We start from the raw sequence: 16,130 nt of genomic DNA on the forward strand, positions 1-16,130 counted from the left end.
TAAACCCAAAAATAATCCCTACTCTGCCAAATACCTTTGAGGTCTTCCAGATGGCAGAAGTAGCTCTTACTCCTTGTTTGGACACTGTGCAATGACCTCCCTTGAAGCTTTGTCTCGTGAGATGTGCTTGTTTCTCTCAAGCACCCTTCTCACCTCTCCTCCTTGCCTTCAGGTCTTGGTATAGCAACATGGAGAAGTTCAAGCCTTGGAGCAGGAATTCTGATCTGGCTGACATGTACTGATGGGAACCAGGAAATGCAAGGATGTCTAGGTGTTTGGGGAGTTAGGCCTCGAGGTAATTGGGCTAAGGGTGGGGGCGGGGAGAAGAAGGCTAAAGAGCCTTGTTGGTTCATTGTTGCTGCCCTAACAAATAGCACAGATACAGTGCTTTAAAATAAAATAAACTTTTCACCTTAGTAGGCCAGAGGTCTAAAATGGCTCCGCATGGCTGTGCTCCTCCTGGAGGATTCATTTACTTACCTGTCCAGCTTCTAGAGACTGCCTGCTTGCTCAGGCTCTCAGTTCTTTCCTAGTTCTGACCAATGTCTCCTAATCTGAATTTGACCCTCCCGCCTCTGTCTTGGAGGACCCTGTGATAACATTGGGACCACCTGGATAATTTCCCCCATCACAGACTTGGAAAAATTAATCACCAGGACAAAGACCTTTTTCCACATAAGGTAACATGTTCACAAGTTTCAAGGATTGGGCAAGCACATGTCTGGATAGCCATTCTGCTTATCACAATAGGAGAAGGCTAACAAAGGGAAACTGGTTGATGATTTAGGATTCAGGGTTTCCAAGGGCACTTGGGATTCACTCCCAGTGGTGTTAGGGGATGGCCCCTGAAATCTAGACATAACTGTGCCCATAGCAAACAAAGATGCCAGAACTTCTTTTACATAGTAGTAAAGGGCAAGGGGACTCAATCCGTTGTATAAATTACAATAAATATATTGAGAGAAACTATCACTTGACTATGCTCTGCAGGCGCAGTGAATTTGCAGCCCAGCTGAAGAACTCAGGGTGGGAGGATGTAATGTCCAGGAGACATTACCTTATCCCTTGACATTGCTCCCTGAAAACCCAGGCCTGACAAATGGCTCTGGTGAACAGTGGTCAGGAGCTTGCCCTCCTGGCACACCCAGCAGGGACAAGCAGGATGCTCAGGTATGATGACAGGCTGCCTCTCTCAACAGATCACAGATACTATGTAGGATGTAGTATTTTTAACAGACTCCATCAACACAGCTTCTGGTGCTTGGTGTGTGGCCTTTTATCTGGCACTTGCTTTCTTTAGAACCATCATCAGGGAGGATTAAGAGTCATTTGCCTCTAAATGGCGAGGTCAGCAGCACACACTCATCATCTTGCCCCAGGATTATGTTATTTCTCCCATTGTCTTTCATCACAGGACACAGGGATCTCAGTAATCTTGACATTCTGAAGAATAGCATCTTGGTTTACTTGGTAAAATTGTGCTAATTAGACCTGGTAATCGGGAAGTTACAAATATCTTTTCTATCAAAACACATATATCCTGGAAGTGGGAGATAAACTCGGTGGACACTTAGAATACTTCTGTGATGATAAAATTTACAGTGAAAATTACAGGACTGGGTCATGCTTGGACACTCCCCTCTAGGGGAAAGGAAAGTTGCTGCACCTTGCAACCCCTACCAGTAAGAGTAACTGGCTGGTTGACATCTGGATTTTGAAGGCCACTTCTATGAATGTCATCTATGAATATTTCTGTGAGAGAGACTTTTCCAGATGTGGGTCTCTCAGTCACCCCTTCCTCAGAGTCCCAGCCTTCCTCTCCTTTCACTTTGCAGCTCTTCCCCTCTTTTTTCCCTGAGCCTCAATCTCTTCTCCATTTCATAACAGTTGCAAGGGGTCTGTATTCATTTCCTTAGCTTAAATTGGTGTTACACAGGGGACACACTTTCTTATAGATTTTCATGCCATCTTATGGAATGTGAAGTTCACCTTGCAATGTGTACCATGCACAAAAGAATAATTATTGGAATGACATTGTTCCTTCTGTTAGCTGGGATAAATATTTTGCTTACTAGTTACATATTAGTATCTACCAAAGTAGAACTCTAAGACATAGAGTGCTTCTCTGTTGATACTGGCTCTACTAACATTTGACTTTTTAACTTTTTGGTGTTTGGTTTCTTTATTTTTTACTCATATTTAAATCTTAGGATGGGAAAGGTTTTGGTCTTAACACTTAAAAATGATGAATAGCTCAGTATCATACTGATATGCTTAAGAAATTAAAAATAGTAAAATCTTAAAAGCATCCTGAAAGATGACAGTAGGAAATTCTTAAATTGAACTTTAAAAACCAAGACATTCCCACATAGGGAATCAATGGACAGTTAAAACATTTGAGCATTACAGAGCTTAACTGGGCATATCCTTTGAAAATTTTTGATGCTCTACCACTTAAGTGGATACTTTTTTAAAAGTATAAAAATAAGGGCTTTGGGGGGGAAAGTGATTTTCCATTCATCACCTGGATTTCAGAGTTATCCTACTTATGTACCACAGTAGATTTCACTTCACTAATTTATCCACGTATAGCTTAGGTTGGGTTATACACCCAAAGGGTGAGTTCATTGCTAATATAAGTATCTTTTTTTGCTAAAAATATATTTCTGTAATATTTGTGTTGGAATAAGAGATGCCTTCATGTTTTAGTGGGAGCTACAGCAAGAGAGAGTACTAAGCCAGGTGTTCTGAGAAAAGATTGTGTGATCTGAGAGATCTGATGTTGAGATATGCTACTGATATCTCCAGGACCATGTGAGTCATGGCACACAGCTCTGGAGTTCTAAAGCAAAGTTGTATCCTCCGTAAGTCAGAATAACTTTGGAAAAGCTCTCTTAGTGCACTGCTGGTCACTGGTAGAGCCAGAGAATTTGGCAATAGTCCCAGGAGAGGAGAGATGGAAGTTTATTCTGTGTGGAGAAAAAAGTCTGGTAGAAAGTGCAGAGCATGTGAGGGACCTCTTGAGATAATAGGAAGAAATATACTTTAGCCTAAAGTGAAATATTCATGTTGATAAATAACAGGAAATGTTTAAAAGTTTGGATCCTTTGGTAGGAGATACTTCATGACTGAATGAGATGTTGGGACTTCATTCAGCAATCAGTGGACAGTCACTAAATGTTTTCAGTAGCAGAAGAGGATAATTAGAATCCAATCTGAGTGTGCTCATGGCCTAGACTATCAACACAAATATCAATCCCTCAGGTCTTTCAGAGGGATGGTTTTCATCACATTCTATACAGATTTTAGGAAAAAATGACTTCATTCTTTAAAACTTGCTTCAGAATAAGAAAGTAGCAGGACACCTGGGTGGCTCAGCCATTGAGCGTCTGCCTTTGGCCCAGAGCGTGATACTGGAGTCCTGGGATCGAGTCCCACATCGGGCTCCCTGCATGGAGTCTGCTTCTCCCTCTGCCTGTGTCTCTGCCTCTGTGTGTGTTTCTCATGAATAAATAAATAAAATCTTAAAAAAAAAAATAGCTCTTCCTTCAGAATTCAGTGATTTAATTCTTTTTCAGTGCAGATATTTGTTTCATTTAATTAAGTATGTAGGTTTTAAAAAGTAAATATATAATTTAGGAAATGGAAATCACATTTAATTTATAAACTCAGCAGAAGATATTATCAGAGATGCAAAATTCTAATTGATTAATTTTATTTTCATTAGATTGATATCACATTATTTTGTTTCAAGTTTTTGTTTAAATTCTCGTTAGCTAACATTTAGGGTAACATTGATATTTTCTGTATTTGCTTTCTGGCTTAGTTCAACATTCCTTATTCCAATATCACTGTTACCAATCCTATTTCTAGAGAGATACTCAAGGCCACTGTTGGAAACCTAGACTGAACATGGATTCTTACTATTGCATTAACTCCTGTCTTATTTTATTCTTGTTATCTGTTTTATTGCTCCAAATAGATTAAACCTCTCTTTTACCCTATACATCTGATACAGAGAACATTATAGAATTGAGGTTCCTTTCAGCCTGCTTTTCAAGGCTTATCTTCTGTGCTCTGTGGTTTAATAATCCCAGTCTTGTCCCTTCACTCTCCAGCCCTAAGGATGGAAGCCCTTCCCCACAGCTGCTCCCTCTGTACTGACTTAGCGTTCCAACCTCACCGTTTCCATTTATCTGGTTCACAAATCTTTATACTGAGTTCATATTTTTTAATTAACTATTCTCTTGAAAACATGATGTGAGTTTTTGCTCTTGGATAGCATGACTGTATGGCAGACAGCAGAGGTTTCATTGGGTAAAGACTTGAAGAAGTGAAGAGAGTGAGTCCCACAGATATAGAGGGAAAGCACTGTGGGCAAAGAAAACTGCGAGTGCAAAGGTCCTGAGGTGGATCCTGCCTGGTATTTGTGAGGAATAACAAGAAAGCCTCTGCTTCTGAAGAATGAGCAAGGACTGAGAACTAGAAGCTGAGATCGGAGAGAGTACAGGAGCCAGATTACAGAATGCCCTGTACACAGGATGACTATTACTTTCTGTTGAACAGGACATTTGGGAAAATCAAAGCGATACTATTAATCAGCATGCTGATAACAGACATTCATTGGAATGTTCTGGCATATTGATTTAAATGCCCTTCCTATGTGCGAGTCATTGTCAGGACCTTGGTTTTTATTTAAAGTGAAGTATGAAGCTGTTTGATGATGGAGCTGGAACTTGCTCCAACTTATAGTTTAACTGCTCCCAAGAGGAGAATAGGTATGTATTTTCTAAAATACACGGGTTTTCTTAACTCCATATGAATTATTTAACTATAATCTATAATAAATATGGCCAAACACACACAGGTTTTTGAGTAAATCTAATAGAAATATAACACAGGTCTACCCCCATATATACCATGAAATCCAACTTACTGATAATTAGGTAAGTTGACATTACCTTTGTTTTTTTCTAGTTTAAGGAAAAATCAAGATTTTTTTCAAACTTTAAGCATGTTAAAAGTCCTTAGGCCTTTGTCTGTTCCTGATTTTTCCTTCTGTTCTTTAAATACTATAAAGGAAGAATTAGCCTACCTCTATTTCCAGCTAATATCGATCACAGGAAAAAGTAAAGGTTGGAAGGAAAGTTATAGCTAAGAATTAATGGGGCTGGGATGTGAACCTGTGTCAGTCTTCAAAGCCAGTACTTCATGTGTCTGACCAAGCCCCATGTATTAAATATCCTTTCTCAATTTTTTACCTCTTAATTTCATGTTGAAGCATTAAACATAAAGTGCATGCTGTTTTGTTTTATTGTCATTGTGTGGAAAATTGAAACTTCTTTTTGAGGAAAAGAATTCCTCAAAGTCAAATTTCAATATCTTAATTATTTTCTTGTATCAAAGGTGGCCTATTTGTACTCAATTCCATTCTTCTTCTCTAACCTTCCCATAAATTCTACTATAGAGCTGCATGTAAATGGTTCTTACATAACAAATATCAGTTCTGTGAACTACAGAGGAGCTATATTCACTCATTGTCTGGGGCATTCCAATGTCTGTTATCTCAGCATGCTGATTAGTATTGCTTTGATTTTCCCAAATGTCCTGTTCAAACAGTAAGTAATAGTCACCCTGTGTACAGGGCATTCTGTAATCTGGCTCCTGTACTCTCTCCGATCTCAGCTTCTAGTTCTCAGTCCTTGCTCATTCTTCAGAAGCAGAGGCTTTCTTGTTATTCCTCACACATACCAGGCAGGACCCACCTCAGGACCTTTGCACTCGCAGTTTTCTTTGCCCACAGTGCTTTCCCTCTATATCTGTGGGACTCACTCTCTTCACTTCTTCAAGTCTTTACCCAATGAAACCTCTGCTGTCTGCCATACAGTCATGCTATCCAAGAGCAAAAACTCACATCATGTTTTCAAGAGAATAGTTAATTAAAAAATATGAACTCAGTATAAAGATTTGTGAACCAGATAAATGGAAACGGTGAGGTTGGAACGCTAAGTCAGTACAGAGGGAGCAGCTGTGGGGAAGGGCTTCCATCCTTAGGGCTGGAGAGTGAAGGGACAAGACTGGGATTATTAAACCACAGAGCACAGAAGATAAACCTTGAAAAGCTTAGTCCAGATTGTTAGGTAGGTGCTGCTTAATTGAGTGGTGTCTCGGAGCATGGAGGAAGGGATCCACGGAGCTAGGGTTAGAGCCTCTCTGAGGAGGAGCCACCAGGCAGCCTGTGTAAGTGCTTTTCTGGGAACATGGCTATATGATAAGACTGGTTCTGCAAGTGTTGGGGTGGGGGTGGAATAAAAACGGGCTCTAAGTGTTTCAACTGGGATACCCTGCTGTGGGAGCAAAGCATGGCTGGCAGGACACTCACAGCAAGGAAACAAGCAGGAAATGAACAGGAAATAGTTCATTCTTCCTTCTCTTACCTGCTTTTTCTTCTAAGGAAACTTTGTGGGCCCTGCAAGGAGCCTGCTAGCTAAGTGGGGATGTGGTTTGCAAAGTTGTAACTTCAGCCTTATCAAGTACTAAAGAGAAGGGTGAGTTTGAAACTCAGTGACAGATGTTAAATATTTAACATCACCAGCCGTTCTAAAATTTCAGTACTTTCCATTTCCTATTTCCTATCCTTTTTTTTTTCTCCCTAGTGCTTCTTATTTAAGTACCATATAGTTTTATGTTTATTGTCTATCAAAATATGAAGCTTCACAACAACAGTGGTTTGGGTATATTCTGTTTCATGTTTTATCCAACCCCAAAAAATTCCTGCCACAAAGGAGGTCATCTATTCTGAATATTTATATGAATAATAATATGAAGCAACACTTTAACACACAGCTAGCCTCAAAACAGTATTATGTACTAATCTGTTATCACCTTGGTAAAGAAATCAGTATATGAATACATTAAACAACTTAGGTCACATAGCTGGTAAGTTGGAGAGTCAAATTTTGAATCAAGGCAGTTAACTCTTCTAAAGCCTGCATCTTACCCACCATGCGAAATTGCAATTGCAAACAAAAATACTAAATGCAGGGATCCCTGGGTGGCGCAGCGGTTTAGCGCCTGTCTTTGGCCCAGGGCGCGATCCTGGAGACCCGGGATCGAATCCCACGTCCGGCTCCCGGTGCATGGAGCCTGCTTCTCCCTCTGCCTGTGTCTCTGCCTCTCTCTTTCTCTCTGTGACTATCATAAATAATAAATAAAATTTAAAAAAAAATACTAAATGCATTCTTCCAATTATCTGCATTTCACAAAGTCAAACTTGAATATCCAAAAGCATTACTTTATGTCAACTCCGCACAGTCCTAATGATTTGGAAGAAATAATGTTATTGGATTTATCTTTAAAATTCTAGCCTTAAAATGAAGGGTAAATATAATTGGCAATAGCGTGCCCTTTGAAAGATGTCACCAATGTTAATAGAAAGAAATTTCTCAGGGCTTAAATAAGCTTGCCAGAGTCAAAATTTCTTTGGAATGAAGTCCTCACTTAGTTCCACAAAAACAAGAATTAAGCTCACAATAGTGGTGCCTTCATTAATGTGATGTCAGAGTGTTTACATTACTAGTTCAGTCTGCTCGGTATGGTGCACAAAAAAACTTCTTCCGACCGAAACCTCTATTTCTCTTGTGATTAATATTTTATTAAGCATTAATAAATACAAAAAAGAGTGCCTAGGAGGAATACGATCACCTTCCTCTCCATGGTCACAGAGGGAGATAATCTTTCTTGATACACAGCATATACACACTGCTGTCTTGTTTATCTTAGTTTTGCCCTCACATTTTCAAACTTAGAACGAAGAGTTTATTTAAAAAGACAGTACATCTTATTAACCAAATGGAGAAAATAATTCCATTTCAAATGCTTGAAATGCTTTGTACAATCTGTTAGAATGTTTCTTCCTCTTTAAGACGAGGACTTGGGCTGTCCCTGTGGCGTGTCTACAACACGCCCGTGGAATAAAGCAGGGCTCAGAGTCACTGTGGAAGAGAGGAGACTAACGGTGGTCCCCACGGCAGCTTCTGATGTCTGCCATGGGACTCATCACTGTATACGCTTCCAGTGTCTTTATTTACATTGGCACATCTTTGTAGAATTTTTCCAGGCTATGGAATTTTGTGTAATTGAATCAAGTGTACAAATCACAGATTTGCAGATCATTCCAGCCTTTTTAGTAATACTGGCTCTTCTTTATTGAGAAAAGGGTGTGTAGCTCAGCGTGCCTATTTTACAAATACCTGAAGCTTGCCAGCAAATCTATGAGGTAAGTATTCTAAGGACTGAGGATAATGAGGTGCAGGTTTACAAGGTTGAAATAAAGGACCAAGGCCCCCCAGATGGTAGATGAGGGGGCAGAGAGAGAACATGGCCAATCCCAGGGCCTTCCTTGCTCTAAAGGTCTGTTTAAGACACAGACCTGAGGGCATTGAGCAGGGTGGCAGAGGGCAGTGGGACCAAGGTGTCTCCTTTAGAATTCTATGTTGCTAATAACACATAACCTCTTTATACAATATTTAGATTCACTAATGTAACAACTCTGTAGATTGGGATTATTCTCTATCCTAGATTAGGGATGAGCAAACGATAGGGTGGGGGAGGTAGATGGGATCATGTTTATGGCTACGTCTGCGCTGTTGCTCAGCCAGCCAGTACACTCAAACATGCACTCACTTCTCTTGCAATCCCCGCTGGCATTCCCAAATTGTGGGATGAATCTTACCCGCATTTTCAAGAAGTTGACACCCCCCGCCAGAATGAACACACTGTGGCTTTAATAACAGGACTCCTAATGACCCGATGTAACTTGTAGCAGTGCAGGCCTGTGGATGTCACGTCCAGAAGAAGATATATGTCGTGGGGTGTGAGAACCTTTTATTTACTTTGCACATTCTAGGCCATAAAACCTAGGCTGAATTAACTGGTATATAGTAATGGATCTCCTGGGAAGGAAGGGGTGTGAAAGAGAGGAAGAGGAGGGAAAAAAATGTTTTAACTTGTTGTAAGGATAAAATGATTTACTCTATAGACTTGAGCTCATTGAAATGAATACTCTTTTAAAACTTTACAGTTGCTAAAGACTTAAATAGTATCAGCCATTCACTTTCTATGTATATTTCTGGTTTCTTCTCACCAGAAGGTCGGGGCTAACACTTTTTCAGTGAGCGGAGTCTCTGTTTTAGTTTAAATCAGACGGCTTCTGCTTTCAGAGTTATCCCAGGTCTGTCGATCCTCTTGTATTGTCCCGTGACTTTCTATGCTCAGATGGGATGGTTTTTCACTGGAATCCAACTGTTATCGAGTTCTCCATCTTTAAATCTGAAACTGCGCAAAGCTCACTTTACATTGGGCTCTGCTTGTCTCTGAAATGCTGAAGACAGGCTGCAGGCTTGTTTTACTTCTTCCATATGGGAATGATACACCTGTTGCTTTACCTTCAGCTCACTCAGGATTTTTGTGTCCTGTGGGTGGGTGTACATGTGTGTATGCATGTGCATCTTTTACCCATCTGAAAGCTCTCTCCACTGGACCTAAAATAATAATGTATTTTGTTTTCCTCCATTAGGATGATTTGTAATATCAAATGTAAACTGGAAAAAGACATGCTGTTGTTGTAGAAAGTCATGAGTCATTCTATAAACTTCATCATAATCCTTTGAATTCTGGAGATAACATTAGATGATTGAATTTTTCTTAGCTTTTTAAAAATTTTAGGAGTACCCTCCTTTAGTTTTTAAAATTTCTATATAGTGCATTTAAAACAATTTCTTGGGGGCACCTGGTTAGCATCTGACTCTTGGTTTCGACTCAGGCCCTGATCTCATGGTCATGAGATTAATGTGTCTGGTTGAATTTCTCTCTATGCTTGTACTATCTCATGCTTGCTGTCTCTCTAATAAATAAATATTAAAAAAATTCTTTCCAAGATAAAGTAAATTTTCATAAATTTTATTCTGGTTGGACTTTTGCAAGAAAGAGTCAATAAAAATTTCTGATTATTTCATCCAGTTTATGTAGAGTAAGTAATGGTTTATATATATATATATATATATATATATATATATAACCATTATATATATATATAACATATATATATAGTCTATGAATATATATGTTGTGTATGTATATATATGTAGAGTAATGGCTTATATATATATATACTGTATGTATATACACAACACATATATAAACCATATAAACACAACACAATATATAAACAATAATATATATGTTGTCTATGTATATAAATATATATATATATGTTGTGTATGTACACAAAATTTCTGATTATTTCACCCAGTTTATGTAGAGTGAGTAATGGCTCATATATATATATAGTCTATATGAATATATATATGTTGTGTATGTATAAAAAATAATTGTAAGTCCTTTGAACTCTTTTGTAGATGGAAAATTTTATGTTCAAGAACTAAACTGCACTCAGTTGAAGACTGTCTCTGGAAAAGCATGGACTGTTGGCATCTGATCTCTACCTTGAACAACAAGGGGTAAGGTGGATGATTATGATTTATTTTATGTCATACACTTTTTCTTTAACAAAGGAATCTGTGGAGGACTTTTGTGTAGTGCTTATAATGGCTTACTTTTAATCACAACAAATTTCTTCTGAAGTATTTTTTTTTTAAATCTTGCTGTGTTGGATATGAAGGAAGAAGAGTAAGTAAATATTAGTCGTGGTTTCTGATCTTCATGTGTGACTGCCTGGCATCATCTATCAAGTCTAGCAGTGAATCTCGTGACTAGTAATCTAGTCTGTTGTGATCTTGAAATTGGGAGGATTTAAACTCCCCATAAAATGCTGGGTACATTTCCATTACCAGGGTGTATGTTTAAGTAATGAGAAAAAATCCTGAGAATTTATGTGTGTAACTTTTCATAGAAAGGAGAACCTTGGCTGTGAAGGACGATCAGAGCCAGCTATGTTTGCAGATCAGATTAGCAATGTAGTACACGTTTAAAACAGTAACTGAAGGGTATGTATTTCTGATAGTGTTCATTAACATTTCTAATATAATGCACTTTATTAGAGCCTCAAATACAATCCATTGCTAAAACAAATTTGGCAAGCTCCTTGGCATTCTCCTCCCACAGGAGGCTGCCTTTATAAGACTTTTGTATGTGTTACAGAACAGATATCAGTTCCATATTAAAAATCCAAAGCTAAATCTGGGATCCCTGGGTGGCTCAGCAGTTTAGCGCCTGCCTTCTGCTCAGGGCGTGATCCTGGAGACCTGGGGTCGAGTCCTATATCAGGGTCCCTGCATGGAGCCTGCTTCTCCCTCTGCCTGTATCTCTCTCTCTCTCTTTCTCTGTGTCTCTCATGAATAAATAAATAAAATCTTTTTAAAAAAAATCCAAAGCTAAAGAGTATATTTATCCATAATTGATGCCCCCTATAGCAGAACATTTTGTTGACATTCAAGAAGTCTAATGAGCTTGAACGTTATTAATACTTTAGTGAATTTCAATCTATTCTCTAAAATTCTGCTTTCAAAAATAATAAAATAAAAATAAAATTCTGCTGTGTACATTTTATATTTATCGAGACCAACATTGCATCTCTGCTATGTGTATGCCAGGAGCTGCAAAAAAATTGGTAGGAAAAACCCACATCCCAATTATTTTAAAGATATCTCCTCATGAATTTGGAATTTTTGATAGATTAAATGTCATACTTTCAAACATGATATATCTTATTTATTTCCATAATAGTTGGAATAATTTATACATGCAAATAGGTATTTGGACAATTCAACAGGAGGGGGAAAAATAAACATCTGTCAACACCGTTAATATTGTGTAACCCTTGTAAACATTTCAGCAAGTCTTTGAACTGTTCTGGGAATAATTGTGCCCATGTAAGTTTATGATCAAGGGTTTCAGTGCAAATGTTTGTCATGATGAAATGTAGCCTATTCTTCAAGAGATTATTGTCTCTTTTATGTTGCCATGGCTGATTCTCTACCTTCTTTCCAATGCTATTTGGATAGACGGTTTCTTCAATGAACCAGGAAATATAAATTGGAAATATATTGAGCAAATTGTTCAAGGTGTCTTGTTCCAAAGAAGGAATAATTTCTCTGTTAATATTTTATGGCTTCATGCTAATAAGGAGATTCTTTAGCTAGCAAGAGAGCAATTTAGGCCATGAAGCAAAAGTAACTTTGTAACTAGGAGAAGAAATGCGCACTGAAATCTTTGCTGGAATGTTGTGGGCTTTTTCAATGTTTTCAGCCTCTGCTAATAAGGCATCCTGCTTAGTTATCAATCTACTTGGCCCTCACTAGCTCAAGGCTTGATTTTAAAACCTGAAAATCTTCCATAGTTAGAGGAGAGATGGGATGAGGCCGAGGTACATTAAAGGAAACAGTACAAATGAGCTCTGTTAGCAATGATCAAAAGCAAAATGTGAAGAAATTTTAGCAGGAAGAGGAGGGTTATCCTTTTCTAACTTGGACTAATGATTTTTTTTTTCCTTTGGATTCAACTAAGGGTCTCACCTCAAAGCCCCTGAGTGGGAGGTTTTTATTCTTGTTTTGGTTTTAAATTTTATCCTCAAAATGAAGTTTCTAAAATATATGAACAATGTGGAAAGAATAGTGAATTGGAAATCTAAGAGCTGACCGTCTTTTTCAGGTTGTGCCCCTGACTAGCTGTGTGACTTTGGGAAATGACCCGACATGTTCTGCATAAATAGTTTCATCCCTAGAATGAGAACACGGCAACTAGATTTCCTCCTACAACATGAATTCACATTTCTTTAGATTTCCTTCCTATAACCTGAATTCACATTTCTTTGGAATTATATCACCCTATTAACTGTGTTAAAATGGGTATTTTCTGTGTTGAGGGCCTATTTACTTATGCTTGCCTGGTTTAGTAACATGATATGGGATTACTATACATTCCATTTCAGTAAATATTTCTTTCTTTATCAAATGGGTAGTAACTCTTCAGCAGTCCTTACTGACCTTATGAGCCATGTAATAGATGAGCCTATTATTGATCCCACTTTCATATGAAATGCAAATGTTTCCATTTTTCCACAGATTTTAATGTTCTAATCATGACCTTGAAAAGAACTAATATGCTATCATTTTGAAATGCTGGATTTTTACCTTATAAGAATACACACACAAGGTATTTATTACATTGCTCCAAGCTGCCTTTGAGTATTTCCCCCCAACTCATTTTAGGAGATCTTTTAGTAATTGTTTTGCATAAGAATTCATACAAACATAACTGAACCTTTGGATAAGAGATGCTAATATTGCCGGCTTATGGCTTGTAAGGATATAGGAACTGCTAGAAGAGTGTAGTATATGAAATAGAATATTGATACTATATTAAGTCATTGAATTTGTCTATACTTGGGGATTCTATGTATATTGGATATTACTTTAGAATACTGGCAGATTTTATAAAAGTGATATTTAAAAATTTTTTAGAGATTTTATTTATTTATAAGACACACACACACACACACACAGAGGCAGAGACATAGGCAGGCTCCTCACAGGGAACCAGATGCAAGACTCAGTCTCCGAACCCTGGGATCACGCCCTGAGCCAAAGACAGACTCTCAACTGCTGAGCCACCTAGGCGTCCCTAAAAGTGGTTTTTAAAACTGATGTATATATAGCTCTGAGAATGGATTGAGGGTACATGAACAAGTATAATTTTACAAAATTGCATTATCAGATCAAGTTCATAGTTGATGTCAAACATAGATACACACACTCCAGTACAATTTCATATAATTATTAAGTGTTTTATTCTAATATATCCAAGGACAGAGGGTAATGAATGTTGTTTTAGTTTGTTATTACTAAGAAGTCATTAAGTGCAGTGCACATTAAAATAGGCACAGGTGTAAAACAGCCAGTGACTGTGTTAATTTATTAGTATTTATAATTATTATTTAACACACAGTACAGATTATGGAGAACATTTTGTAAGGCATGTAGCTATTCCTGGGAGACTGGAGACATCTTAATGGCAATAGATAACTTTAAGAAAAGATAGTCTTCAAGGGACTTGCTAGTTTATTATGTGAATAGGATCAACTTTGACTAAGTTACTTAAAAGCTAATTATCTTTTGCTTTCCTCTCTCCTTATGGCTATCATCCTGAATGAAAGACATACCAGGCAAATGGAAATTTTAATATTGCCTTGAGTTATTGCTTCAGTGCAGAAATAGTCTTTTTTTTTTTTTTTTTTTTAGAAGTAGTCTTAAGAGTGATCATTAGGGCATTAGGGGACCCTGGGTCCTGGCTCAGTCAGTTAAATATCTGACTCGGTTTTGGCTCAGGTCACGATTTTAGGGTCATAGGTTCAAGCTCTGTGTTGGGCTCTGCACTCATCATGGAGTCTGCTGGAAATTCTCTCCCTTTCCCTCTGACTCTCTCCCTGTTCATGCACACACACTCACACACACACACACACACACACACACACTCCCTCCCTCTCTCTCTCTCTAAAATAAATACAATCTTAAGAAAAGTGATCATTAGCCAGTCCCTTTCTTGGTGGGGGAGACCTGGTATGTATGTCCTGTGGATCAGCATAAGTGAAAGGTGACCATATTCGTGGTTGGGATCAGTGGCATGTGTTAAAGTGTGTCTAAAAGACAGGGTCAGGTATTTGTCAGAATCAAGTTGTTGTGTGCAGGTTACATATGAGGACTTCTATATCATGAACCCTGGATCATTGGGATTTTTTTTTTTTTTAGAAGCTGCCAACCTCATGTGTGTTTTTAAAATATAACTTAAGATCTTCTTTTTATCATTGATTTTTAAGCAATTTGATTATTGTGTGATTACCTGCAGTTTCACTCATCTTGTATTTGGGTTTATTGAGATTCATGGGTCTGTAGGTTTATAGTTGATCATATATGGAAAGTTTTTAGCCGTTTTCTCCAGCATGTTCTTGTCTCCCACTGCTCCCTTTTGGGGGTTTCCAGTTGCTTATATGGTGGACCATTTAAAGTTGTGCCACTGATCAAAGATGCTTTGTTCTTTTAAAAAAATTTATTTTCTGTTTCATTTGGGTAGTTCATATTGTTGTATCTTCAAGTTCAACTATCTTTTATTTTACATGTCTAATTTGTAATTAATCTCATCCAGTATGTTTATCATCTCCTATATTATAGTTTTTATCTCTTGAAGTCTATTTCAGGTCTTTTTATTTCCTTCATGTCTCCGCTTAATTTGTTAACCATGTGAAATACGGTTACTATTTTAATGGCCTTACTTGCTAATTCTAACATCTGTGTCAGTCACTCTCAATATAGATCATTTATTGTTTCTTTGTATTCCTGATAATATTTGACTACTCCCAAACATTGTAAGTTTTATGTTATTGGATGCTGGAAACGTTGTGTTCATGTAAATACCTTGAGATTTGTTCTGGGACACCATTAAATTTCTTGGAAACAATTTGAGTCATTAGGGTCTGGTGTTTAAGATGTCCTAGGTAGAAATTGTCTAGGACCAGTTAACCCTCAAACTTGGAGCAAAACTGTTCTTGCTTCTGAACTCAGTACCTTGTGAATTCACAATTCTTAACATAGTGGGTGGGAACAGGTGTTATTCCAGCTCAGTGTAAGCCCTAAGCATTGCAGCCCCTAATCTCATTGGGTTCTTTTTTTGACCTCATGTGTTTTCTTCCTTTACATGCATTCTTCATTAGTTTGCTGAATACTTAAAGAAAATTCTCAGTAGATCTTTAGAATTCTTCCTGTTGCAGATCTTGGCTAGACTGTTCTATAATCTTTGGCTATCTTGGTCTCTCTGGACTCACAGTTCCATTGCCTCAACTTTTCAAAACATTGATGAGAAACATTACCATCAGTGCTAAACTGCTCAGTTATCAAGTCCAGATATGGGAAATGCTGTGTAATATCCTTTAGGTGACCCCAGACCAGGAAGTCATAAACAGCTATTGCTGAATGTTATATGGTTGTGATCATGTTTTTGTTTTGTTTTGTTTGATAGCATTGTGTGTCTATTAGTTAATAGTAACCTGTGCAAGAGGAAAAATGATATTTAATTGATGTGAAATGTTATGGTCAAAGTAATTGTTGAAGTAGGATCCA

The 16,130-nt window shown here is 37.8% G+C and overlaps 1 long non-coding RNA gene across 1 annotated transcript in view; it reads left to right on the plus strand.

Annotated features, from left to right (window-relative positions):
• The window catches only part of LOC140599007 (uncharacterized), a 47,926-nt gene extending 36,377 nt beyond the window's left edge, over window positions 1-11,549 (plus strand). The window contains exon 2 of the long non-coding RNA XR_012001576.1: window positions 10,419-11,549. This is a non-coding gene — a long non-coding RNA (uncharacterized lncRNA). The remainder of the gene's footprint in view (window positions 1-10,418) is intronic.
• The last annotated feature ends 4,581 nt before the right edge of the window (window positions 11,550-16,130 follow it).

The sequence above is a fragment of the Vulpes vulpes genome, chromosome 5 (assembly GCF_048418805.1).
Source record: "Vulpes vulpes isolate BD-2025 chromosome 5, VulVul3, whole genome shotgun sequence".
Classification (NCBI taxonomy): domain Eukaryota; kingdom Metazoa; phylum Chordata; class Mammalia; order Carnivora; family Canidae; genus Vulpes; species Vulpes vulpes.